Genomic DNA, 27,230 nt, shown 5'->3' with positions numbered 1-27,230 from the left:
TGGTTAAATCCAGCTCTTTGCCTACTCTGTGCAGTGGAAAGTGTCTGGAAAGAAACATCCTGAAAGGTTCTACCTGGAAAATAATGACTGCTGAACCTCAGTTGGGTCCTGCAGGACCACTATGTTTCCTTAGTTCATTCTTCTCCACGAGATAAACATTTCATACCTTCTCAAACCTCCAGGATCTCCCCTCATCTTCAAGCTCAGCTCATGATGTTGCTTCTTCTTTCCCTGAGAAAATAGAGGCATCCAGAGGAAAGCTTCCATAAACTTACCCCTTGATAACCCACCCACCAGCATTTGTACCCTCCCTCCTGTTAGGAAAGTCCGCTCCTATTTAAGGCCAGACCCATCCCACATGCACGCAATCAGTCCCACCCGCATCAACTACCCAAGGATCATGATCCAGCCGTTCTCCCTCACTTTTCTTTCTTTATTGGATCATTCCCAATAGTATTCAAAAGGGCTGTGATTTCTTCTATTTTAAAAAGAATTTTTTTTAAAAGCCCTGTTGCCAGTCTGTTCCCTGGAGCAGATGCTGAGATTCTGTGCAGGAGGTTTTGGGGGGAATATTTTTGGGAAAAACACTTTCGAGTGCAAGTGAAACAAGTTTGGGCAGGAGAAGTTGAACTGTGGTGCAGCTGCAAATATGGACATCTAGGACTGTCCCAGTTTTAGCACTGAAACCTCTCAGTCCTGGGCAAGCCAGAATGTTTGGTCGCCCTAGTTGCAAAAGCAGCTTTAGTCAGTCCCACAGGTAACTGATGCTGGGATGGCCCTTCAGAGAAGTCCTGAACAAGGCAAGAGGGCAGGGCCTTTGGACCCTTGCATCAACTAGCCGTTGCATGGGGACTGGTGGGCGGGTGTATTTCAGTGGAGGCAGCTTCCTTCAGCTGACCTGAGGGGGATGCAGCTGTGAGGTGTCAGCAGCTAACACTCCTAGCCGCTGGGGGAATGAGTTCCTTCGTCCCAAAGTTGAGATCTGGGTGGTTCAGCACAGCATCTACCGTAGTCCTCTTGAATCCTCAGCCGTCTCCATCTACCATCCCATTTTTCTGCTCTCAGTTAAATGCCTCAATAAGGTGGTTTTTATTTTCATTCCTTCCTCTCATTGTCTCCTGAAACTACTCCAGTTAGGTTTGCATCCCCACGAATCTTGTGAAACTGCTCTTGTTAAGGTTAACACTGACCTGTCTTACCCTGTCAGCAGCATTTAACACACTACCTCTTACTATTTTAACCACCTTGTGGGCCTTCTTAATTTTCCTCTTATTCACCCTTTCTATTCCACTTATCCACCCTTCCTCAGATTCTTCTGCTGGTTCTTCATCTCTAACCTCTGAAACTTGCAGTGCCCCAGGCTTTACTCTTCAGACCTCTTTATTTACAGTATAGATTCTGCACTGACTCTTGGTGATCTCACCTGATCTCTTGGCTTTAAATGCCATTTATGGGCTGAGAGCTCTCAAATTTATATCTCCAGCCTACACCTCTCCCCTTAATTCCAAACTTGTCCAATAACAAACTCCCAGTCTTCCCCTTTCATGAAACCTACTCTCTCAGTCACAGGAGATGATAATTCCGTCTTCCAGTTGCTTAAACTAAAACCCCGAGTGTCATCCTTAACTCCTCTCTTTCACGTTCCACACCAATCCTTCAGAAAACCCTGCTGGCCCTTGAGTTAGAATCAGAATCTGACCTCTTCTCACCAACTTCATTGGCACCACCCTGGTCCAATCCACCATCATCACTTTTCTGAATTATTGCAACAGCCTCCTAACTAGACTCCCTGCTTCCACCCTTGCCCCTCTGCAGTCTGTCCTCAACACAGCAATCAATGGTTCTCTGAAAATTTAAGCCAGAAAATGTCACTACAGCTGAAAAACCTTCAGTGGCTTCCTGTCTTATTCAGAGTAAAAGCCAAAGCACTTCTGGTTGCCCACAAAGTTCTGTACAGTCTGGGCCTCATTACTTCTCTGATCTTATCTTTTATGATTCTCCTCTCCCTCACTGCACTCTGGCCATACTGGCCTCCTTGCTTCCTCAAACAAACGAGACATGCTACTGCCTCAGGGTCTTTGCACTGGCTGTTTCCTTTGCCTAGGACGCTCTGTTCCTTTAGATTTCCAAGTGCCTCACTCCCTCTCCTTGGGTCTCCACTTAAATGGCATTTTTCCATTGAGGCCTTTACCAACTCCTTTAAAGGTTATGTTTCAATTTGTGAAAACCCAGCAAGTTGTAGACTTAGGATATTTGCATTTTTCTATAGTTACATTATATTTCAACATTTTTTTTTTTTATTACAAGCTCTTCGGCACTCTATACCCCCCTTCTTTATTTTTCTTCCTGGCACTTATTTAATATAGTTTTTCCTTATTTATTTTGTTAATTGTCTCCTTTCGCTAAATATATGCTTGATGAGGGCAGGGGTTTTGTCTTACTATGTTCACTGTAGTATCCCAGTACCTAGAAGAGTGCCTGGCACCTAGTAGGTACTCAGTATTCATTGAATAATAGAATGGAAGTAGAGTGGAGAAGTTTTTTTAACTAGTTGTGGGAAGTGTGAGAGTGAGCTGACTAGAAAAAGGTCAGATGGTATTAGAACCCCAGTTAAGATAGGTGATCATGAATTTGCAGTGCTTGGATGTGGGCTTTTTCTCTAGCACTGCTCTGCTGCCTAAGCTCAGAGAAGGTGGAGGGTTGGATTCTTCCGGGGGTGGGGCTTGCCACGTGGATAAGGTGATCTGACAGGGTCAGGGAGTGACTGAAATAATGCACAAGGCATCTAAGCTTGGATAAGGAGGAAAAAGCAGGAGGGAGCTGATGGCCAGGAAGAAAACAGAAGGGTCAGTCCTGCTGAGGGCAGCTGTAGGAGTGGGAAGTAGCCCTGAAGACCTGTTATGCCCAAAATACCTTTCCTTCACTTTCATTGGAGAGAAAAGTTCCTATCCTGAAAAACAGAATCCATTCATTCTGTTTTCTGAAGAGAGACGTAAACTCCAACTTGTGGCCCTTCAGGCTGTTAGCACAAGATCAAAGTTTATTGGTTTCACAGCTAAGCATATATGGAGTAATCTGACAAGGACCACATCTAACCTACTACCACAATTTACCCTCCCCCAAGTTATATGTTTATTTAGGAGGAAAGAAAGTAGCTAAGTGCAGATATGTTCATGATACCAAGAGACTGAAGACTAATTTTTATGGGACAATGCGAAACATAATGAAGACCACTGCTGGGTGTGATACGTACGGCAATGGGAGGTTGTATGATGCTTTTCTTCCCCAAATTCAAATTGCATTGTCTCTGATTATTTGAGCTGATAGAAGGGAAGCAATATAGAGATTACTTAAAATAATAAAGATATTGCAAAAAAAGTTTTTAGAAATGTGGTAGATAAGAATTAAAGCCAGGAGATGATCAAATAAATTGCTCATCTTAACATCATTAGTAAAGTTCAGCATTTATATGTTTTCAGTGTACTTTTGAGTAAAATTTAATAAGCTTACTATTGAATCTTTACATCAATTATAGAATTTCATACTCAATTTTTGTAATATCCATTGTTTTCACTGGTCACAAGCATATGAAACGACAAGGATTCTTTACTGAACATAAAAGTAAAAGTGTAAGTAAAATCTCAAACCTATTAAATCAAAAAAAAATCATTCTTAGTAAAATACTGTTGTTAGCTTACTGAAACAATGATGCTGTTAAAGTTTAAGTTGAAGAGAAAGGCATTTAGTTTAACATCTACTTTTCCCTCTTTAACCTAACCCTCCCTGTTAGCAAGCTTTCTACTACTGTTTAGAAATTCATCACCATAGGGCTTCCCTGGTGGCACAGTGGTTAAGAATCCGCCTGCCAATGCAGGGATCACAGGTTCGAGCCCTGGTCTGGGAAGACCCCACATGCCATGGAGCAACTAAGCCCGTGCGCCACAACTACTGAGCCTGTGCTCTAGAGCCCACGAGCCACAACTACTGAGCCCGTGAGCCACAATTACTGAAGCCCGCGCGCCTAGAGCCCATGCTCCCAACAAGAGAAGCCACTGCAATGAGAAGCCTGCGCACAGCGATGAAGAGCAGCCCCCGCTCACTGCAACTAGAGAAAAGCCTGCCTGCAGCAACAAAGACCCAACGCAGCCAAAAATAAAATAAATAAAATAAAATAAATTATTAAAAATAAAGAAGTTCATCACCATAAAAAGAATTTGTATTTTTTACATTGTTGTTCCCTAAGTTGCAAGGTGCTTATTTATTCCTGATCTGACAGAAAGCACTTAATTTTTTTCAGCCTGTTTTCTTAAGTGTATTGAACTTAGATCACTCTTAATTATCTCACCTTCCTTGAGTTTACACAGAGTAGCAGAGGAAGAACTGGGGGGAGCCTAGAAACTGCTAGATACTATAGACTCAGACTATCACTTATTTCCTTCTTCCCAATTCCATGTGTAAATTAAATGGTAAAATAGCATATTTTTAATACTTGTTTCTTGGTAGGAAAAGGACTTAAGGTAAATATGTCTTCATGTTTATGGGTAACTGATGTTCTTTTCACACAAAATTTTAAGAGTAAATGGGTGCTAGGTGTCATGTACTTGGGAATTAAAGAATGCATACTAGGGACAGTTGGGAGCATTTTCATACACAGATACCTGCCAAAGGAGAAGTTCAAGTATAATAGGGAAAAGAACACTGGCAGTGTCAGGCTGCATGTGCAGAGGGCTTTTCCAAAACGAGCTGCAAACCACACAAGAAGCTTTGTTACAAAGACCTACTGAATCAGAATTGCTATGGATGGAGCACAGAACTCTTATTTTGTAAAGCATCCAGGTGACTTAATTGGCCCAGGATCTGCTTTGGGTAACCAGACCTTAAATTAAGGTCTTTTCAAATTCTGAAATTCTGGACTGGTTTAGGAATAAGATTAAGCAAAATTAAAGATGAAAGCAATTTTTTAGGTTGCATCAGTAAAATTACAACACTAAGGTCTCCAGGTCTGACAGATGCCTCAGGAGTAGCCCCCTTGGCAGAGTAGTGTTTGGCAGAGTACTGAAGGTGTCTGGAAACCATGCTGCTAGAGAGATGATTGAAAGAATTAGAGGTGGTTAGCCTTGAAAAGACCTATAGTAGGAGTTTGAGAGCTGTTTTTTAAAAACTAAAAGGGTTGTTATGTCAAAGAAAGTTATGGTCCTAGAAGGCACAATAGGATAAAGGTTTGGAAGCCGAGAGGGAAGATTCCTTCTTGAACTCACTAACAACTGCTGTGACCAAGATGGGCAAGGTCACAGAAGGGGCACTTCTTCACTGGAAATGTGTAAGAAGCTGAACATGGATACCCTACAGCAGGAAAGGGATTGCCACTGTGAGGGAAAAGTTTTTGTCACTGTCTTTTCCTCTTGAATACAAGTATTATCCCACATTTTTCTGCCCCACATAATATCTTTACAAAGAAGGGGCTGAATTGAAGGCAGAAAGATTGGCTTTCGGACACTACCCATTGTCCAGGCCTCTGAAAAAATATTCCCAATCTACCTGGTGGAGGTGTGCACAGTCACAGATATTTATTTATTTAGTGACTACAGAGGACCAGGCACTGTGGTAGGTGAGGGATACAGAAGAGAAGAATGCGGTCATTGTACCAATCCTTAAGAGGCTTACAGAATAGCAGGGGAGTCGCACATTACCTAAGTTCATCAATGATTATGTCATTATATTATATAAACTGCTAGGAGAGTGAAGTAAAGGTAGCTGTGAGAACATGGAATAAAGGAGCCTGGCCTGTTGGGTTGGGGAAGAAGCAGGGAGGGCTCCCTGAGGAAGTGACGAAGTAAGATTTGGATGAATAGGAACTGTCCACATGAAAGGCGGGGGGGTAGTGGGCTTTGAAAAAGTGTTAAAGCATATATGTTTAAGGAAGAAGGAGGCAAGTGTGACTTAAGTGTGTTGTGCACAGAAGAACAAGAAGACCTTCAGTTCTTTCAGGAACTCCTGTTATTGTGTTTTCATACTTCAGTCTTAAGAAAGCGATCCCATCCTGACATCTGCTGGCTAGTATATATACTACAACTCCAAAATATACTACACAACAAAGCCTTAGTAACCTTATTTTTTAAAGGCTACAATAATAAATTAGAAATAAAGCACCAGGTCTCTTCCCTACTCTATTATAGATGTCACCCAGGAGACCATGAACAGTTGCTACTTCTGTGTGCTCAGTTTTACAGCTATGCTTATGTGGTGTCATTTGCCTGCTTTTGTGCAAGTTCACGAAAACATAGAAATCACATGTATGAAAGTTGAACAGACTTGTTACTGAGAGGTAAAAACATTACACAATCACTTATACACTTTGTCTTTTAAACACGGTATCTTATGAAATATTTTCAGAGTTATAAAAGGTTCTTAAATTGTTTTCTTCAGAAACACAGCTGGCTTTAGTCCAATAAGCATTCTGCTAAGGCTAAAGATCTGCTTTAAGCATGTCTGATTATTTTCAGCTTTTTCTCAGTCACATTAGTAGTAGTATTTTCATTTTCCATTTTCTGCCTATAATGGACAAAAATACAAAAAAATTCAATATTACATAAACAACTGTACATTGATAATGCTACATCTGAAACTGAATGTTCCACTGGCAGCTGCCTCACCATACAATTGCTTGAAATATTCATTAATCAGCTGACATTAAAAGATAAATTTGGTGAACAAAGGGTGATTTAGAGACATTGATATGTAATGTAGAAAATGTGGGTTGTTGGAGAATACAGATTTATGTTAGGAAGGAACACTAGAATTAGTTCAAAGTCCTCAGCTCTGCTATTAGTTATGTGACTATATGAGTCAGATTTTTAACTTGTAAACACCAAAATCCAGTTTTAGTAGATTTAAGGAGAAAAGTAATTCATTAAAAGGATTATAGGTAGTTTAGCATCACTAGGAGGCCTGGAGACTAGGCAACTGGAATATCACCCTTTGTCACCTGGTCACTCCATACAACTGGCACAGTGAGGACACCATCTCTGCTGAAGATTAGATGCCACCACTTATTACCAAGGCCACAGTTCCCTGGACTATGACAGCAGCCAGTATTGCTCAAAGAACTTCATCTTGCTGCATTTGCCATGGTCACCAAAGAGAATTACTCCAAGATACAACTTTGCTGTATCTCTGGCTCCCAATTCAAAGTCCAAGGAATATTTAATTTGTAGTGTCAGGGTCACATGGAGAAGTAGAGAAAAAAAAATCTGAATTTCAGCTTCTGTAGTGAAAGGCATGCTCTGATTCCCAACAAGCTCTCATAAGATGGGGAATTCTCAAATGTGGGAAGGGAGTTCAGGTACTGGGCAGCCAAAAAGGAATGACACATGTCTATTATGTTGACCCTGGGCAAATCACTCTGAGCCTCCCTTTTCCATAAAACAAGGTAAGTAAAGTTCACATAGCTGAGGAGACGCTGTATGTGTACTTACTCATTTTATAATAAATACCAACTATGTATCAGAATGCAAAGATGAGCAGGTCCTCTCCAGGTGAGATGAGGGCAGAAAGAAGAGGGGACTCAACTGTGGTTTACAAATGACGTTCTTATAGTTAAGTACTTACATTTAAAAACAAATTTTCTATGTGACAAGTGATGTTTGCACCACTAATGAGAAAGACAGACAGCATGCTCTTATAGAAAGCGGCTGTTGTACTCCCTTGAAAGGCTTAGCTGTTTTATAGAAATGCCAAAACAATAATGTTGGCTGACACAAATCCGGAAACTCGGGCTTTTGATTGCTTTTTGAGACATCTGGACTACCAGTTTCATACAATGGGACACTCTTCAAAGGATTAAACATGTTATAGCTTTGCCAGTCATACATAATGAGATAAATCATCATGCTCATTGTAGCGTGAACCTCCCCTGTTCTGATCTGATCTGACCTAAGTCAGAGTGGTCTACTATTTGTATCTAGCTACTGTGTGTACAGCTTTGTCTTTGCTTAAAATAAACTGTTGGCCTTAGGGTGTGTGTTTCTTTGTGTTTTTTTCCATTTATAAAAGAGAAGCTGCATAGTAACTTGGGCCTCACCTGAGTTTAGTACTAATACTAAATTCATCATATGGTAATAATAGATGTAATATATTTTTATAGAATACATTCTGCAGAACTAAGGACTGAGATCGGTCAATGGGATCACAGAGATCAGCTATTACAAACCTCAATCTGGTGCAATGATTTCTTTTTCACAGCAGTCTTAAGTTAGATTTCTGAGGCTTACATTCTCTTCTAAAATCCAGAGGTCTGTATCCAAATGCATTTTGATCTCTTCATTTGGATGGCACACAGGCATTTAAAATTTAACAAGTCAAACATTGAGTTCTTGATCTTCCACCCTCCTCCCCAATATGTTCCCCTTACAAAAGTTCACTAAATAACACTTTCATGGGCCCAGTCAGGTTAAGCTAGAACACTGGGGAATCCCCCTAATTTCCCACATCAAGCCAGGTTGACTACCTCAAAAAAAAATCTCAAATCTATTTCTCTCTATCTTCACTACCATCACTACCATTACTCCAGTCCAAGTCTTAACCAATCTACTTGCTTCCACTCTTTCTTCTGTCTATTCTCCACATAGTAGCTGGCATACTTTTTTTTTTCCAATTTTTTTTTCGAAATATCATACTTTAAAAAGAAAAAAAAAGGTGTCAAATCACTTACACCCTCCACCCTTTCAATGGCTTCCTTTTATATAAAATTTAAAAATCCTTATTGTGACCTAAATGTTGCATGATCTGGTCCCTACCTGCCTTGAATTTCACTTACACTGTTTTCTGTCAACACAATACGCTTCAGACAAACTGGACATCTTCCATTTACCCAAAGAGCAATCTACTCTCCTCTGCCCCACCCCACCCAAGAGCTTTCACACAGGCTTTCCCTGCCTCTCTTCCAGCTGGCTAACTCCTTTCTCTGAAAGGTCTTCCCTGACCACCCTCCCTTGCCCCCTAGTTTTAAATCTGGGTTCCTTCAATGCACTTACCACAAATTAAAATACATATTTATTTAAGTGCTATCTGATTAATGTCTACCTTCAATCAAAAATTGAGGACAGAAACCATATCAGCTTCGTTCACCTCTGTGCCCATAATAATAACAGCAGCAACAACAACACTTAGATAACATTTACTATGTGGCAGGTATTGTGCTATACATAAAATTATTTAATATATACTCCCAGCATATTGTTTGGACCATAGCCAGCGGTCAGTTTGTTGAATGCATGAACCCAGTCCTCATGTGCACACCTACAAAGCTGCTCACTACCTCCTGGAACATCCCATTACACTGATAGATAACTGGTGATTGGAAGAATCTTTATATCGACCCCAGCTGCCTCCCTGCAATTTCCACCCAGTGATTCTATTTCTGCCCCTGTGGGGCCACGCAGTACAAGCCTTAGTTGTCCTTCCGCAAACTCGACTTCGCAGCATCTGAAGACTCATCCGCCCCTCCTAGCGTCTCCCTTCCCGACCCTCCCGGCGCAGACTCCGCAGGGATCCTTTCCGCGGCGGTGGTCCGGAAGCCCAGCCCTGCCGCGCGACCGCCGCTCCCGGCATCCCCCGCCCTGCGCGTCACGTGACAGCGCCGCCCCGCAACGGCCCAGCAAATACCGCCCCCAGGCGGGGCTCAAGGCGTGACCGGCAGCCCGTGGCCGCGCGACGCCGTCTTTGCTGCGGCCCCGACGCCCGCGGTCGGCACTTCTGTGGGCGAGTGTCCCGGACAGCTCCCGGCGAGGTAAGGGGGGACAGCCCGCGGAGGCAGCGGGCAAAGTGGCTCTGCCCGCGTCCCCGGGATGCCCAGGCCCCGGAGCGGGGAGCGGTCCGGGGTTGCCTCCCGGGGACCTGGGGCGCTTTGCGAGGCGCGCGGCCGAGGAGGCCCGGCTTGGTCCTGCCGGAGGCTGAGCACCTGGCCCCGGCGGGACCGGGAAGGGTGCCCTCAGGCCGCCCTGGGCCCCGCGCTCCCGCACTCTGCTGGCACCTGGAGGCTCAGCTGCGCCGGAGAACAGCTGTGCCTTGGTTTCCCCTCCTGTGAAACGATCGGGCCGGGAAGGTGGATTCTGCGGTTGCCTTCAGCCTTGAGGTTTCGCGAGTGTGTTAGTGAAGTGGAAGAGGAAGAAGCAGACTCGAGATGGGAAGAACCCTCACCTAGGAACGCAGGAGCGAGTGTCTGAGGCCGGGCACCTTTTAAGTGTCTTCTGTATTTTGTGCAAATCGCAATCCTCTCCCGAGACTCGGTTTCTCCATTTTTAAAGTAAAGGTGATAACCCCTGACCTCCCTTGCTCACAGGACTACAGTGAAGAACAGATGGAAAAGCCATTTGAAGAGCCAGAACTCAGGAGTCAGTTACACCTGGGTTCAGATCCTAGTTTTGCCACTTACTGTGAGTTCTCGAGCCAGATAGAACCCTCATCTGTTAAAAGAAGATAATAACCTTAACAGCTCATGAGATTGTTGTGAGAATTGAGTGTAATAGGACTTAGCACAGTGTCCGGCAGAGAAATGCTCAGTAATTAGTGCTATTAGTACAAGTATTAAATTAATAAGCTAGAGAGACATTCACGTGAGGGATGTTTAGAATAATCACACATCCGTTTCTGTATATTTAGTCCTAAAAAGAGTGCTGTTTTGATTTCCTAAGAAAGGGGCCAAGTGGAACCCTTTCCCCTTTTTTCTGTCTGGGCCCCCTTTGCCTTCTCATTTACAACTGGCCTGTGAACCCGTTGTTTCTACCAAATGAGTCAGGCAGGATGGGAACATTACTGGAGCAGACGGGTATCAGATTCCCTCTGAGGGGAAAGAAAAGTGCCAGGCATGTGCTGCCACCAAAAAAAGCACAATACAGTGATTGACTGTCAGAGCTGGAAGATGCCTGAGAAACCATCTAATCCAGCTGTCTCCTTAGGCAAACGGAGAAACTGGACCCAGAATTGAGGATAGGACTTTGATTTTCTCAGGACCCAACAGAATGTTGGCACTGGGTGGTGGAAAGAACACACACTGTTTACCAGACACTGTGCTTTCCGTGAGTTCTAGCCTGATTCTTCATTTATTCAACAGGTATTTATGGAGCACTTTGTGCTTGTATACCTGCTAGGAGCTGGAGAGGAAATACACACACACACATTCCTCTGCTGGTTTTTGGTACAATTTAAAATAATAAGTTCCAGCTCCCAGTGAGCCTTCTTCATAGCAGCTGGCCCCAAGGGACAGAGAAGCACACAGAGAGGCCTGAATTGTTTCATGATCAGTCACAGCAGTCCCAGAGCCCTTGTTGAAGCCTGGTGAGATTTTAGAGACTGGAGAAAATGCTGCTTTGTCAGGGCTTTTAGTAAAGGATTTCCTCTGGCCTGCAGCGCTTGGATTTCTTTTTCTGATTTCAGGCCTCTTACTGTTTTTAGATTTCTGAAAAGATCCACCCTCACCACAGTGCCTTCATTTTGGTTTCCATGGTTATCAGATGAATTGTATTTTTATGATAGCACAAGTAGCTGTTAAGTAATACATGGTCAAGAAGTCCGCAGTTCCCTATGGGTTTGTTTTCTGGTGGTGGTTCTCTTGTTTTTTTTTTCAGTTACAGTGCAGTCATACTATTCTTTCCTCCCTCCCTGCCTGTTTCCTTTAACAATCGTGCATCAGTGGCAGGGCCAAGAGGAGTGGGAATAAGTAGAAACAGAGATAAAAACACGTATAGACCCTGGTTTAGGTATCTCAGAACCTTTGGAGGGATAATCCAAAGGCATTACCACATGCAAGGGGCAAATCAGTGGGGCTCTGATAAAGATGTAGATTGCAAGCCAGCAAGAGCTTTCAGAGGTGGGAAGGATCCTGTCCTGGGCAACCAAGAAGACATCACATACTGAGAAGCTTTTCAGGGAAGATGTAAAAGAAACAAATTCCTTTTACGTGTGTCAGTCACATAGTGATAATAGACAGTACAAGAAGCATTTTGTTCTTTCAGTTTGCCTTAATGAATGAACCTTCTCTTAAGTCACCTATCATGGGCTTTGTCTGAGATGTTTCCTTATTTCTCTCTTTACTCTTTCTGTTAGCTTAGTGATGTATTAGTTTCCTACTCATACACATGATATTGTGTACATGAAGGTAGATAAGCAGAGACATTTGGTTAAGATTTTGTCTGTTTCATTTTGGATGTTTAACCTGTGTGTCTCATTTCGCCAGTTGGGATCTAAGCAGTCACATATTTCTTTATTTTTCCAAATAACCTCCCAAGTCCCTTAATGCTCTTTTTAGTGAGAATTCCGATGTCTCCCACTTCCAAGCCCCACGGGGGCTCAAACACTCCAAAGAAGTCAGTCTTACTTCCACTCTCCAGAGGGGAGAGAAATGCAGAGTCTGAGCCGTCCACCCACATTGTTATTTCTGACACAGCTGTATCATATCACAGTTGAAGAGCTGCCCTGCACGGTCTAAGGATGTGTGGTCACTGCTGCTCAGTGCCTTTATTGGACCACGTTCCTGCCAGCTTGATCCCATGCTTGGCTTCCAAGTTTAGAGCTTTTTCAGGTTATGCTAATGTGATTAGCCATTCTCCCAAAGCACCGCACTCTGGGCCACGTGTGGAGCTTGTCACCAGGCTGGGTTCCTCCAGTCTCCCCTGTTTGGGCAGCACATAGGGCCCTTTCTTACTAGCAGCCTTGGTCAGGGTCACCCCAGATCACCCAATAGATTTCCCTATATTCAAACCTTTTATCAGGGTTTGGAGGCTGAATCCCTTCTCTGCCTAACCCTAACCCAAGGCTTTTTGGCACATTGCTTCTACTCCTCTCCAGGATTCTGCCTACTGAGGATACTCAGGAATGCTAACCTTTAACCAAGATACCTACTCCAGGACTTTGGGTGCCTACTCACCTCACTTTTCGTAGGTAAGAGGAATACTCTGGTGACTCTTGGGAAAGCATATATCTGTTCCCGAGAGACTCTGTCCACCTATAGTCCTAAGAGAAGTAGGCATTATTGAAAATTTACTTGACATATATCCTGTTAGGGATTTGGGGGTGCAAGTTTTTAATTTAAAAATGAAGGATTTTCAGTTCCCTCAACTTGCCTAAGAACCAAAAAATAATCAGTATGTTTATTTCATTGTCTTTGTTTTAAACTTTTAAAAATATGAGATACAACAAGAATGCAAGTGAGTAAAGCCCATAAATGTATAGTTTAACAATTCTAAGGAAAATACATATGTAACTACCGCCTATGTCAAGAAATAGAACATTGCCAGTACTCAGTACCCTTTCCAAATCATAAGCGCCTCCCCAGAAGAAACCACTATTTTGACTTTTGTGATAGTCATTTCTTTGCTTTTCTTTGTAGTTTTGTCACCTATGTTTGCAGTCCCAAACAATACAGTTCATTTTTACTAGTTTTTTAACTTCATACGTGTAGAATCATATTGTGTGCGTTTTGTGTTTGCTTCGTTTGCTCAACTTCTTTGTGAGCTGAATCCATGTGTTGACCGCACTTATTTTTATCGCCAGCAGTGTTTTATGTTATGAATGTCACAATGTAGTTATTCATCCTATAGGTGACAGATACTTGGTATTCAGAAACTATAAGCAACACAAGAACAGTGCAGCCAAGAACATCCTTAGACATTTTCTGTTGTGTATGTGAACGAGTTTATATATGTTGAAGTGGAATTGCTTTGCTAGATAATGCCAGACAGTTTTCTAAGTGATTTTACCAATTTACTTTCCTACCAGCAATATATGAGAGTTCTAGTTGTTTCTTATCCTTGCAAATGACTCAGTATTGTTGGTTTAAATTTTTTAAACCATTCTCATGGGTGTATAATGATATCTCTGTGGTTTTAATTTTCTTTCCTTGGTTACTACTGATGAGCACTTTTTTGTTGGTTAATCAGATGGCCTGTTTTGTAAACTGCCTATTAAGTCTTTTCCCTGTTTTTCAGTTTTCTTATTGATTTATCGGAGTTCTTTATAAATTTTGGTTAGTGGTTCCTTGTCAGTTATATGTTTTAAAAGTACCTGTTACTCCGTGACTCTCTTTTCATCCTCTTAAATGTTGTTATCTTAGACCCTATTCTGTGGAAGCAGGACCTGAAGTGGGGACTCATGCTCAAATGGTATACTGGGAGAAGTGCTCAGGAAGAGAATGAGGGAAGCAGGATGGGAAGAGGAGAGGAAGAGAACTAGGTGAGGTGGCAGTTTTCTGGAGAAGGGACCTCTGTGTGTTGTTATCAGCTGACACTTCTATCTGGGGAATGGATGTGCTAGCCAGTAAAGAGGATCTGGGTGGGACACCAATGGTTTTCTCTATAATCCATCTGATACATTCCCTTCTATGTTAAATTCACTCCATCCAGATACAACTTCTCCAGGATTCTGGTTGGTCACAATTTCTGGGGAAACTTACAAGAGGAAGGTTAGTGGGACAAACTACAATCCCTGCTGCTGCGGTTAGTCCAGAGATCAAACTAATGCCCATCTTCTTCCACCTCCACCATCCATATTAGTTTCCCCTCCTTTGTCCCTTGAATGTTGGAGAGAACTCAGTGATGAAGCCACCTGGGTCTGGAAGTTTATTTTCTTATGTTATTTTTAACCATAGACTCAACCTTTTTAATGGTTCTAGGACAATTTTTTCAATTTCTTCTTAAGTTAGTTTAGTAAGTAATATTTTTCTAGGAATTTGTCTCTTTTAAGGTTTAAAATTTATATAAAGTTGTTTATAATATTTCCTTATTATTCTTTTAATGTCTGCAACATCTGTAGCAATATCCCCTTTTCATTCTGACTTCATTTTTATGCTTTCTTTCTTTTTTTTCTTCTTGAGCTTCAGTAGAGGTTCCTTTCAAAGAACCAACTTTTGTCTTCATAGGTTTTTTTCCGTAGTAAGTTTGTTTTCTATTTCTTTAAGTTCTGCTCTTTAAAAAAAAAAAATTGACTTTCCTTGTATATATTTTGGTTTTTCTTCTAACTTTTTGAAATGGATGCTTAGTTCATTAATTTTTATACTTTTTATTTTTATTCTTTCCATTTAAGGTTAAACATTTTTCTCCAAATACCGTTTAGCAAGAGCTCACGAGTTTTGATATGTAGTGTTTTAAACATTTATTTCTAAATATTTTCTAGTTCCCATTGTGATTTCCCCTTTGACTCATAGGTATCTTAGAAATGTGTTTCTTAATTTCCAAACATATGAGTATTTTCTAGTTATCTTTTATTAATTGATTGTAGTCAGTGAGCTTGTTCTGTATAATCTTAATCTTTTAAATTTGTTGATATTTCTGTTAGGGTTCTGTTTATGGTGAGTTTTTGTAAGTGTTACATGTGTGCTTGAAAATAATATGAATTCTAAAATTATTGGATTTTATGTAATGGTTCTATGTAATGCCAGTAGATCAGGTTTATTAATTATATTCAAATCTTCATCCTTACTGATTTTTTGCCTATTCTAGCTATTATAGAGAGAAATGTGTTAAAATACACAACTGTGATTATGAATTTGTCTATTTCCCCTTTTTAATTTTTTGCTTTATATCTTTGAGCCCAATTATCAAGTGCATACAAATACAAAGTTGTTATACTTCCTAGTGTGCTAACCTTTTATCATTATGAAGTTGCCCTTTTTATTTCTAGTAAAAGAATTTTTTTAGCCTTAAACTCTATTTTATCTGATATTGGTATAGCTACAGCATCTTTTTTGGTTAATCTATGCAGGGTATATCTTTTTCCATCCTTTTAGTTTCATCCTTTATATATGTGTTTTGGATATGTCTCTTATAAATAACATATAATTGGGTTTTGGTTTTTTATAGCCTTTGTCTCTTAACTGGAATATTTAGCTCATATTCATTTAATATAACCACAGATGTATTTAGGTTTAAGTTTGTGTTCATATTTTATGCTTTCAGTGTGTTTGTCTTGCTAGAACTCCATTTCATTTTAGCTCTTTTTTCCCTTTTTTTTGCGGTGGGGGGGGCACTATTTTTAATCATTTGCTTTTTTTCCTTCTAGTTTGGACATTATGCACTAGCTCTTCTTTAATGGTTACCATTGAAATTTTAACTTAACGAAAGTTGATAAATTATGGAAGTCATAAATAGCTCTACTCTTCTTTTGGATAGTTCCGGGACGTTAGACCACCTGAACTGTATTTTCCCCTTGATGCTTAGTGGTAGACTTGTTGTAATACAATGTGTCAGCTTTGATTAGAGTCATTTAAGCACCCACAAGTGGAACAAATGAGATGAGGGAGGAAAAAAGTGAGAGAGCAAAGAATTTCCTTGAGAAAACTTTGTGTATATTTGTCAGGACTCTTGGTTGCAAGTGACCAGCTTAGGCACTCTTAACTTTAAAAAGAAAATCTATTGGCTTATAAAACTGCATAGCTGGATCCAGGGGCTCAAAAAATATTTTTAAGGTTCTCTCTCTGTCTCTCTCAATCACTCAACCTTGCTTGTCTTAATTTGGCTTCATTCCTCAGATAGACTCTTCTGAGTTGTCCCCATCTCTGGCAAGGGGGAGGGGATATTCTGATCACCTACTTTGGGTCAAGTATCCATCCTTGGTGGATGGAGGACTGAGGCACTCTGAATGACAGCCCCACCAGGACTAAATGAAGTGGGAGTGGGGTTCTTCTAAGAAACCAAAAGAGGGAAGGTGTGCCAGGCAGACAAAAGTTACAGCTACCAACCATCCCTACACTGAGTAATGGCTGAAGGAGAGATACAAAGAAAGAAGAGGGTTAGAGAGGTTGCAGTTGGAATTAACTCAGTTAATCTGTACAAGAAAAAAAAGGGGAGGACATTACCTGTTCATGAGCCCACTGACAGGGAAGGAGGAAGCCGGTCAAACAACCACCTCCTTCACCCACCAACCACTTGGCACTTCAGCATTGTTGGCTGAGGACATCTTGGTGGTCCACAGCAGCAGAGGTGTGGGGCTCTCTAGTATGTGGAGATGTTTTCAACATGTCAGCCGTGGTGCTTGCTATTCCCCCAGCCTTTTCTAAGAGAAATTTCTACATCCACAACTCCTGTTCATGCAGGGGCAGCCCCAGACATCCATGTTTCTACCATAAAATCTTGCTCTATCCCTGCCCCCTGGTCAGAACTTACTGAACCAGAGATGGACATCAGACCCAAGAACAGCCAATTCATAGTCTCACCAGGGACCTCTGATGTGACCTAGTGGAAAGAAAGATGCATGTTCTCTTAGAAATTTGAACTGGGGACTACAGTTGGACACTTAGCTATAGAAATCGAAGCTGAAATGGTATTTAGAAAGAAACCATGAGGTAGAGTCAAGCCTTTGAGGAGTCCTGGCTAGCTGATCTTAGGAGGAAGCAGAAGCAGTGAGGTAGAGAAAATTTTGTGTAGCCTCCAGGCAAAAAGAGAATGGGGCAGACCCTTGGAGAGTGACTGAATCATGCGATGAGTGAAGACCCAGACTCCGGCTGCTGAGGGCCTTGGGGCTGCCATTGATCCAGACCTTTCTAGATTCTGGGAAGCCCAGACCTACTCTGGTTCTATTATTGTATTTCCATAAAATCCTATACCCTTAATACCACATATACTCTTATGATAAGCTCTCCCTTATTTGCACTTGCAGTCAGAAGACTCACTAGAGCAGACATTCAGAACTTGGGGGCAGTGCCCACATGGGTGGATTTCTGTTGCTGCCAGTGCCCTTCCAGTGCTACAGTTCTGAAAAGAAAACTCACGCTCTTTGCCATCAGGTGGTCGGCAGCTACAAACGTTGTTAGCTCAGTTACAATAAAGAATCCTGTACACCCAGCGAGCGCTTGGCCTGGTGGGACTATCTGGGGTAGTTGATTCGGGTTGGTTGGGGCCGGCTTAAGGTCTGTATTCATTCCTCATTGCTGCTGCACAGCTCGCTGCTGGCCACAGGTCTGCTGCTGGGCACAGGTGCCTTGATTTTCCCAAAATCTGGCTTGAGGTCCTAAATCTTTGGGCCAGGCTTCCTAACAGAGTACTGCTGTGTCACATCCAACTCAGACACTGTGTGATACTCTACTGCGTAACAATTGCAGGAGTAAATTCATTCTTATTTAATGATCTGTGAGTTTATGTGTAATGGTGAGGATAGAAGGTCCTTGACTATCATGTCACAAGTTAGGAACCCCAGAACCTCAGAAAGGAAACTAGGAAGCAGGAAACTAGGAGGCAGGCTGTTGTAGTGGAAAGAGCAGGGGCTTTGGACTCAGTCCAGGCTAGGAACAGCAGCTGTGCTGCTTACTGACTAAATAAAAAACGGGTTAACCATGTATTCCTGGAATTGGGCATAAGAAGACTACCACCTCTCTGGTTGTTAGAAGCGCTTATTGAGATGACATACAAAAAACACCTGGTATTTAATAAGCCCTCAACACACCTTTGCTTGCCCCCTCAAGGTCACGAAGTGAATTAGAATCAGGACTAAAACCCAGGTTTTGGGTTTCCTGACCCAGGGCACTCTCCTAGGTGAGAATGAATGGTCAGTGCACTGAAGGAGGGAGAAAGGGTCCTTACAGCTCCCAGCCACAATCAGAAAGCACTATACGTGCATCAGAACACAGCATTCTGGTCTGTGTCATCAAATTTCAGAGCTGAAAATAAACAGTGTTTATTTCTCAGGCTGAAGAGAACTGAGATTTGAAGAAATGATAAAAAGCGCAGATGAGATTTTTGTCGTCTTCAAAGCTTTAAGTTTTGTTTCACTTTCCAATAGTGTGTGTAGGTGTAGGTATGTGTATGGGGCTTTTTCATGGTTCACTGTATTTTTAATCTCTGTTTACTTTCCAACTAAAATCCACAAAACGTTAGGAAATGTACTTTGATTTGAAGAAAAATCTAAAATCATTAACCCATTACAGTTCCTCCACGAATGCAGTTTGTATAATAGTTATTTGCACTGATGTTTAGTATGTCTCATAATGTGGGAGGAAAATATCTTTTTTTTCCCTTGAAAATATTAGAGTTCTGAACTGTCCTGGCTTTTCCCCCCGCCCCTTTTTTATTAAAAGCAAAGTTCCCACCACTTTGATACTGATGTGACCTCCCCTAGGTAAGAAGTAAGTGCATTCTTTTTTACTATACAAAGGTGGGACATGAACGCAGAGTTGTTAAGTCCCTGCCTTCAAGATTACCCAGTGAGAGAGGCAGAGCCCCAACTAGAAGCAGTTTGTGTCCCTTTTGTCTGACTCATGTCAGTATGGGGTAGGCCCATCTGTGCTGGGTCTCGAGGCAGCTTCTCACTGCCCCCCAAGTTAACAAAAACTGCGTGAACTGATCCAGCGATCTTTCTCCCTGACCCCTTCAGGCTCTCAGAGCTTCGGCCAGACGGAGCTTCTCCTTACTGTGTCCTCAGCCCAGCTGGAAGTTTCCTGCCTGGAGGCTTGGCTGACACTGTTTCCTCTGCCCACAGTCCCCCTTCATGCATTCTCTGGATGCCCCAATTTTACCCATATCTCAGAGTCCAGCTCAGATGCCAGCTCTTCCGTGAAGCTTGGCTTAATGGTTAAAAACCCAGACTTTGGGGTCAGGTCTGGCTTCAAAAGGGGGCTCTGCTGCAGTCTAGCAGAGTGATTTGGGGTAAGCCGTTTGTCACCTAAGTTGTCTCACTTAGTTTTTTTATCTGTAAAATGAAGACACATACTTTAAATCAGTGCTTCTTAAACATACGATACATATGGATTCTCTGGTGAAATTGTTAAAGTGCCAATTCTGATCCAGTAGGTATGGAATGATGCCCAGGAGTTGGCGTTTCTAACCAGTTCTTAGGTCCTGGAAACAACATTCTGAGTTGTAAGGCTTTGAAGAGATGTTGAGAGAATAAAAGGAAATAACGCATGAAAAGTGCTTAATGCTGTTCCCTTCAGACAGTCGTGCTAAGTAAACAGTAGCTCCTGATGTTTTTGTTGCCTTCTGTTATAACTGGCTGATTCCACTAGCTAAGGGTCACATTTTTATTCACACACATTTTTATGTACACACGGGCTTTCCCTCTTTTATGGCATTGAGCACTTTTTCCCTGTATTGGGGGGTTTTCTGCGGGGGTGGGGGTGGTGCGTTGGGAGTGATATCTTTGTCTCCTACCAGACTTGAGGGTGGGGTCTTTATCTGATTCCTGACTCCTTGCAGTGCCTACCACGCAGTCCTATACATAGCAAGTGTTGACTACATACTTGGGTTTTATTTACTTTTTTTTTTTTATTCCATAAGGATCTATCTCGCAGTATGGATTCTATAGCTGAGACTATTCAGTAGTCTCAGCTGTTCTGATATACCAGATAATGATGATGGTGATCATTCATTCATTAAGTGTTTATTTGAGCACCTACTGTGGGTCAGGCATAGTTCTAGGCATAATACAAAGCAGTGATACAGAGTTTCTGCCCTCAAGGAGCTTACATTTTACTCAGGGGAGACAGACAGTAAATAAAAGTATTATATAACATGTAAGCTCCTTGAGGGCAGAGAATGTCTAGTTTGTCACAGTGAATTTCTTCACAGCAGGTGTTCAGGCCATGTGTCACCTGGCCGCCCTACGTCTGCATGTGCTGTCTCACTTCTCACAGGGGTAGTCCCTGTGCTGTAACTCGGTACTTCCTCACGTCCCCTTCACCCACCCCACACATCCACTCACACAAAAGCGTTAGTGAGCTGCAGAGATGTCACTAGAGGTTTTATTCCTGACCCTAACTTACCGACCAATCATAATGCTCAATGACCTAAATGGGCACAGCAGCCACGCTCTCAGAAGCAGTGGCAGCCTAGACAGCAGAACAAAGCACAGCAATGCTTTGGTTCTGGTGCCTCATGTTGACCAGAGTTCTGTACAGTTTTCTCAGGGTGTTCAATCCCAGTCTCTCCTTTATCAAGTCCTTTTCTATTTCATGCCCTTTTAGATGTTAGGCCTGCAAGACCTTGGTCATCTTCACTCTCTCTAGTGATCTTACCCCATGGCTTTAAATGTCATTCAGGTCTCTGTTCAAATGTCACTTCCTCAAAGACCTTCCTTGACAACCCTATCTAAAATAGCACATATGTGGGGCTTCCTTGGTGGTCCAGTGGCTAAGACTCCGTGCTCCCAATGCAGGGGGCCTGGGTTCCATCCCTGGTTGGGTTGCTAGATCCCACATGCATGCCGCAACTAAGAAGTCTGCATGCTGCAACTAAGAGTCCAGATGCCACAAGGAAGATTCTATGTGCTGCAACTAAGACCCGGTGCAGCCAAAATAAATAAATAAAATAAATATTTAAAAAATAAAATAGCACATGTGTGCATGGACACATACACGCCTTAGCCTGCTTTATTTCTCTTCTTAGCATTTATGTTGTTATTTTTTAAATGTATTGCCTGTCCCTGAGGGTCTTGTCTTATTTACTGCTTGTCAGTACTTGGAACAGTGCCTAGCATAGTAGTAGACAATCGACGAATATTTGTTGAATAAATGATTTTTTTCCTTTGGAAATTCTCAAAATTCTCATGAAGGGTAGTGAGATAGCCATCATTAGCCTCTTTACAGATGAGGAAATAGGCTCACTTTAACCTCATTTAAGGTTAAAGGATTTGCCTCAAGTCACGGGGCTGGGAAGCAGTAGAGTCTGCTTGTCGAGAGCCAAGTTTCATGGGACTCACCTCCCAAGAGGGTGGCCTCTGCCCTCCCCACTGAGGCTGGGGACACCAGGTGGCCCAGAGGCATGTGGATCCCTCCACTGTGCGGTTAGGTAGAGGCCACACAGAAACCCTGAGTTCTCACACTCTTGGGAACACATTAAAAAAGGAGCAGCTTGAGGTCTACCTCAGGACCTGCTCCCTCCCATCCAAACAAGTTCCCACTGTTGTTTCTTTACAGGCACAGGCCTTGGGGGATATTTGTTACTTTTAATTCCATAGCTCAGAGGCCCCAGTGGCAAAAAGAAGGGCAAAACTTGAATACATTTTTTTAAATTGAAGTATAGTTGATTTACAATATTGTGTTAGTTTCAAGTATACAGAGTGATTTAGTTATATATATTTATTTTTTAGATTTTCCATTATGTTATTGCAAGATACTGAATATAGTTCTCTGTGTTATACAGTAAATTCCCGTTGCTTATCTACTTTATGTATAGTGTAAGAGTTTTTGTCTGTTAACCCCATACGCCTAATTTACTCCCCCCTGCCCTTTGTTGACCATGAATTTGTTTTCTGTGTGAGTCTATTTCTATTTTGTGTATAGATTCATTTGTATTATTTTTTTAGATTCCACATATAAGTGGTATCATATATTTGTCTTTGTCTGACTTACTTCACTAAGTATTGTATAATATTCTCTAGGTCCATCCGTGTTGCTGCAAATGGCTGAGTAATATTCCATTGTGTATATATACCACATCTTCTTAAACCATTCGTCTGTTGATGGGCACTTGGGTAGCTTCCTTATCTTGGCAATTGTAAATAGTGCTGCTGTGAACATTGGGGTGCATGTATCTTTTCGAATTAGAGTTTTCTCTGGATATATACCAAGGAGTGGGATTGCTGGATCATATGGTAGCTCTATTTTTAGTTTTTTAAGGAACCTCCATACTGTTCTCCATAGTGATTGTACCAATTTATATTCCCACCAACAGTGTAGGAGGGTTCCCTTTTCTCCACACCCTCTCCGGCATTTTTTATTTGTAGACTTTTTGATGATAGCCATTCTGACTGTGTGAGGTGATACATCATTGTGGTTTTGATTGCATTTCTCTAATAATTAACGATGTGTGGCATCTTTTCATGTGCCTGTTGGCACATGTCTTCTTTGGAGAAATGTCTGTTTAGGTCTTTTGCCCATTTTTTGATTGGGTTTTTTTTTTGATATTTAGTTGTATGAGCTGTTTATGTATTTTGGATATTAACCCCTTGTTGGTCGCATTGTTTGCAAATATTTTCTCCCATTCTGTAGATTGTTGTTTCATTTAGTTGATGGGTTTTTTTTGCTGTGCAAAAGCTAAATTTTGCTTTTATTTCTTTTGCCTTGTGAGACCTAAGAAAACATTGCTATGATTTATGTCAGACAATGTTTTGCCTATGTTCTCTTCTGGGAGTTTTGTGGTGTCATGTCTTACCTATAGGCCTTTAAACCATTTTGAGTTTATTTTTGTATATGGTGTGAGAGAACATTCTAATTTCATTGAGTTTACATATAGCTATCCAGCTTTCCCAACACCACTTGTTGAAGAGACTGTCTTTTCTCCACTGTATATTCTTGCCTTCTTTGTTGTAAATTAATTGATTATAGGTGTGTGGGTTTATTTCTGGGTGCTCTAATTTCTGGGCTCTCTAGTCTGTTCCATTGGTCTATATGTCTGTTTTTGTGCCAGTACCACACTGTTTTGACTACTGTAGCTTTGTAGTATAGTCTGAAGTCTGGAAGTGTTATACTTTCAGCTTTGTTCTTTTTTCTCAGGATTGCTTTGACAATTCTGGGTCTTTTGTGGTTCCATATAAATTTTAGGATTATTTGTTCTAGTTCTGTGAAAAATGTCATAGGTATTTTGATAGGGATTGCATTAAATCTGTAGATTGCTTTGGGTAGTATGGCCATTTTAACAATATTCATTCTTTCAGTCCAAGAGCATTGGCTATCTTTCCATTTCTTTGAATCATCTTCAGTTTCCTTTATCAGTGTTTTATAGGTTTCAGCATATAGGTCTTTCACCTCCTTGGTTAAATTTATTCCTAAGTTTTGTTTCTGGTTTTTTGGTTTTGTTTGTTTGTTTGTTTTTTTGACATGATTTTAGACGGGGTCGCTCTTTTACTTTCTCTTTCTGATATTTCATTGTTAGTGTAAAGAAATACAGCAGATTTCTGTATATTAATCTTATATCCTGCTACCTTGCTGAATTCATTTATTCTAATAGTTTTTGTGTGGAGACTTTGTGTAGAGAGAGTATCATGTCATCTGCAAATAGTGACAGTTTCACCTCTTCTTTTCTAATTTGGGTACCTTTTATTTCTTTTTCTTGTCTGATTTCTGTGGCTAGGACTTCCAGTACTATGTTGAATAGAAGTGGTGAGAGTGGGTATTCTTGTCTTGTTCCTGAATTTAGCAGGAAGGCTTTCAGCTTTTCACTGTTGAGTATTATGTTGTCTGTGGGTTTATCATAAATAGCTTTTATTATGTTGAGATATATTCCCTCTATACTCACTTTGGTGAGAGTTTTTATCATGAATGGATGTTGAATTTTGTCCGATGCTTTTTCTGTGTCTATTGAGATGATCATGTGGGAATACATTTTTTTAAAGTGTTACCTGGTTATGGAAATCCCTGTTGCTCTGTGGATCCCCATGGATTAGTGTTGTAAAGATATAGTAAATAATGCCAAATGGAACAACAGAGAACAGGGCGTTTTCATGAAAGGAAATCCTCTCTAAGTTCAGAGGGCTCTTGAGGGGAGAACTGTCAGCCTCAGTCTCGATTTAGCCTCGGGGTGTTGCCTAGTGTTGGGGACATGGGAAATTTTGGAGGAAGACAACTGCTGAAGGATGGAAAAATCCCCTGCTGGGAAATCCTCCTTCCCGCAAGAGGCCAGATCCAACACCCTTTGCTTCCCACTGTGGGGTGAGCTTTTTGGAATCCCAAGAAAACTGAAGCCCTAGTAGTTTCTGTGTCAGGCACATTTGCCCCAAATCCTCCAGAGACCCTCACATCATCCTGAGGGAAAGAAACTGTCATTTAATATTTGCAAAGTTGTGAGTTTCTTCCCTCAGTGTTCCACCCAACATTACTCTCCTGGATGGATCTCGTTAAAATGCAGCTCTAATCAGGCCACTCCCTCCTGAGGAACCTGCAGTAGAGTACAAGCTTCTGAGTTTGTCATCTAATGCTTATACCAAATATGCAGCATATATAAGAGAGCAGAACTCCAGTGACCCCAGGGGGATAGAACAGAGACCAACTGAGGAAGTAACTAGGATCTAGATTTCAGCTCAGTATTGGGAAATATGATATTGAATCACTGCAGACAAGCCATGGAATGGGTGGTCTCCAGGAGCTTCATAATAGCACTCTTTAGAGTTTCACATGCTCTTATCAGTCAGGAAGGGCTAGGTTATGCTGTAGTAATAAACAGTCCCCAAATTCTCAGTTCCTTAACCCACCACACAGGATTACGTTTCATGCATGGTATCCATTTTGGGTTGGCAGGGAGACTCTGCTTTTCCTAATCACTCAAGGAGCCAGGCTACCAGAGTAGCCATCATCTCAAATGTTGCCAGTTGCTGTGCTGGAAAGAAGAGAGCTCTGGATGATCTTGCACAGGCAGTGAAGTGCTCCAGTTAAGAAGTGACACACATCCCTTCTCAAAACTCATTGATTAGTACTGGTCATGTGACCCTACTCAACCAACCACAGGAGGGACCGAGAGTGCAATCCTGTCATGTGCCAAAAGGAGGGGAAACTGGAAATAGTTGGTAAAGAGAACTAATTATCAACACAGTATGCATTAGATCTTTTAATCCACACAGCAATCCTTTGGGGTGGTATCAAGCTCCCCAATTTACATATGAGGAAACCAGGCCCAGGGAGGTTAAGTGACTTGCTCAAGCTTGCATACCACTTAATCCTAGGTCTTCTGACTTCGCAGGATACTGGGAGAGCCACTCACCGAAAGGGTTGAAGCTGAGGAGAGCGCTTTATTGGGAGTGCTGCATCAAAGTGTGGAAAGGGGGCCCTTTTCATTACAGTCACCAGGGATCTTGGAAAAGTTGCAGGTAATTGGTTCCATTCCAGAGATTCTTTTTTTTCCTTATATTTAATTTTTTTTTTATTGAAGTATAGTTAAGTTACAATGTTGTATTATTATTATTAGTTTCGGGTGTACAGCAAAGTGATTCAGGTATATATATATACACACTTCTTCAGATATATGTACTTCTTCAGATTCTTTTCCATTATAGGTTATTACAAGATATTGAGGATAGTTCCCAGTGCTATACAGTAGGTCCTTGTTGTTTACCTCTTTTATATATAGTAATGTGTATATGTTAATCCCAAACTCCTAATTTATCTCCACATCCTCCCACTGTCCCCTTTGGTAACCAAAAGTTTGTTTTCTTTGAGTCTGTTTCTGTTTCGTAACTAAGTTCATTTGTATCATTTTTTTAGATTCCACATATAAGTGATATCATATGATATTTGTCTTTCTCTGTCTGACTTCACTTAATATGATAATCTCTAGGTCCGTCCATGATGCTGCAAATGGCATTATTTCATTCTTTTTATGGCTGAGTAATATTCCATTGTATATATATATATACCACATCTTCTTTATCCATTCATCTGTCAATGGACATTTAGGTTACTTCCATGTCTTGGCTGTTGTAAATAGTGCTGCTATCAACATAGGGGTGCATGTATCTTTTCACGTTAGGGTTTTCTCCAGATATATGCCCAGGAATGGGATTGCAGGATCATATGGTGGTACTGTTTTTAGTTTTTGAAGGAACCCCCATGCTCTTCTCCATAGTGGCTGCACCAATTTACATTCCCACCCCAGAGATTCTGATTCTGGAGATCTGAAGTGGAGCTAGGAACAGGCCCTGGGTGATTCTGAGGGGGAATGGTCAAGAGCCATGTTTTAAGAACCTCTGGGAAGTCCCACCAAGTCTGGTTTAAAGATTTTCTTTCCTCTTGAGCTCTGTAAGCTGCAATTATGCTTAATACTTTCTCTCTCGGGTTGGTATTAGCTGTGTCCATTTCCTGTCACTTCTTTCTCATCCTAGAATCCCTCACACTCTGTAAGGGCTATATTTGCAAGACAAAGGAACAAGAAATAAAAGGGATTTTTAATTCTCTAATTTTTAAATTCACAATGAAACTTTAAGAATTTCTATGTAAGAATTTCTGTGTAGATGCAGGAATTTTGTGGGGGGAGGGAGGGCCCTTGAAGCTGTGTTTATATAGTAAATTTATATAAGTTTGCAAGAACTAATTATTCACCAAAAAATTGGGGTAGAGGCATGATGGCAATTCACTTCTGTTTATTCATTTACTTAAAGTCATGCTTTGTGCTAGGTATTAGATGGTGTGTTTGGTTCTTGCTGTATTCTCTATAGCTCAATTTTGGTGGCCCAGTGTATTCCTTATTGATGGGCTGCTGTGGCAACTCATCTGGGACAGGAGTTGGCAGTGCTGGGTACTGTGGGATGTCACATGGAGCATT

The 27,230-nt window shown here is 41.4% G+C and overlaps 1 protein-coding gene across 14 annotated transcripts in view; it reads left to right on the top strand.

Annotated features, from left to right (window-relative positions):
* Positions 1–9,661: 9,661 nt before the first annotated feature.
* The window catches only part of FBXO10 (F-box protein 10), an 82,746-nt gene continuing 65,177 nt past the window's right edge, over positions 9,662–27,230 (top strand). For 10 of the 14 annotated variants that reach the window (XM_082403837.1, XM_082403843.1, XM_082403838.1 and 7 more), the window contains exons 1-3: positions 9,672–9,787; positions 12,844–12,936; positions 25,653–25,779. The gene's annotated coding sequence lies outside the window, so the exon portion shown is untranslated. Of the gene's footprint in view, positions 9,788–12,843; positions 12,937–25,652; positions 25,780–27,230 lie in introns of all 14 variants that reach the window. The other 4 variants (XM_082403840.1, XM_082403841.1, XM_082403847.1 and 1 more) reach the window with 3 other exon arrangements.

Source organism: Balaenoptera borealis (genome assembly GCF_965194805.1).
Source record: "Balaenoptera borealis genome assembly, chromosome: 8".
Classification (NCBI taxonomy): Eukaryota; Metazoa; Chordata; class Mammalia; order Artiodactyla; family Balaenopteridae; genus Balaenoptera; species Balaenoptera borealis.
Note: the sequence above shows the minus strand (reverse complement) of the source record. Positions and strands in the feature narration are given on the sequence as shown.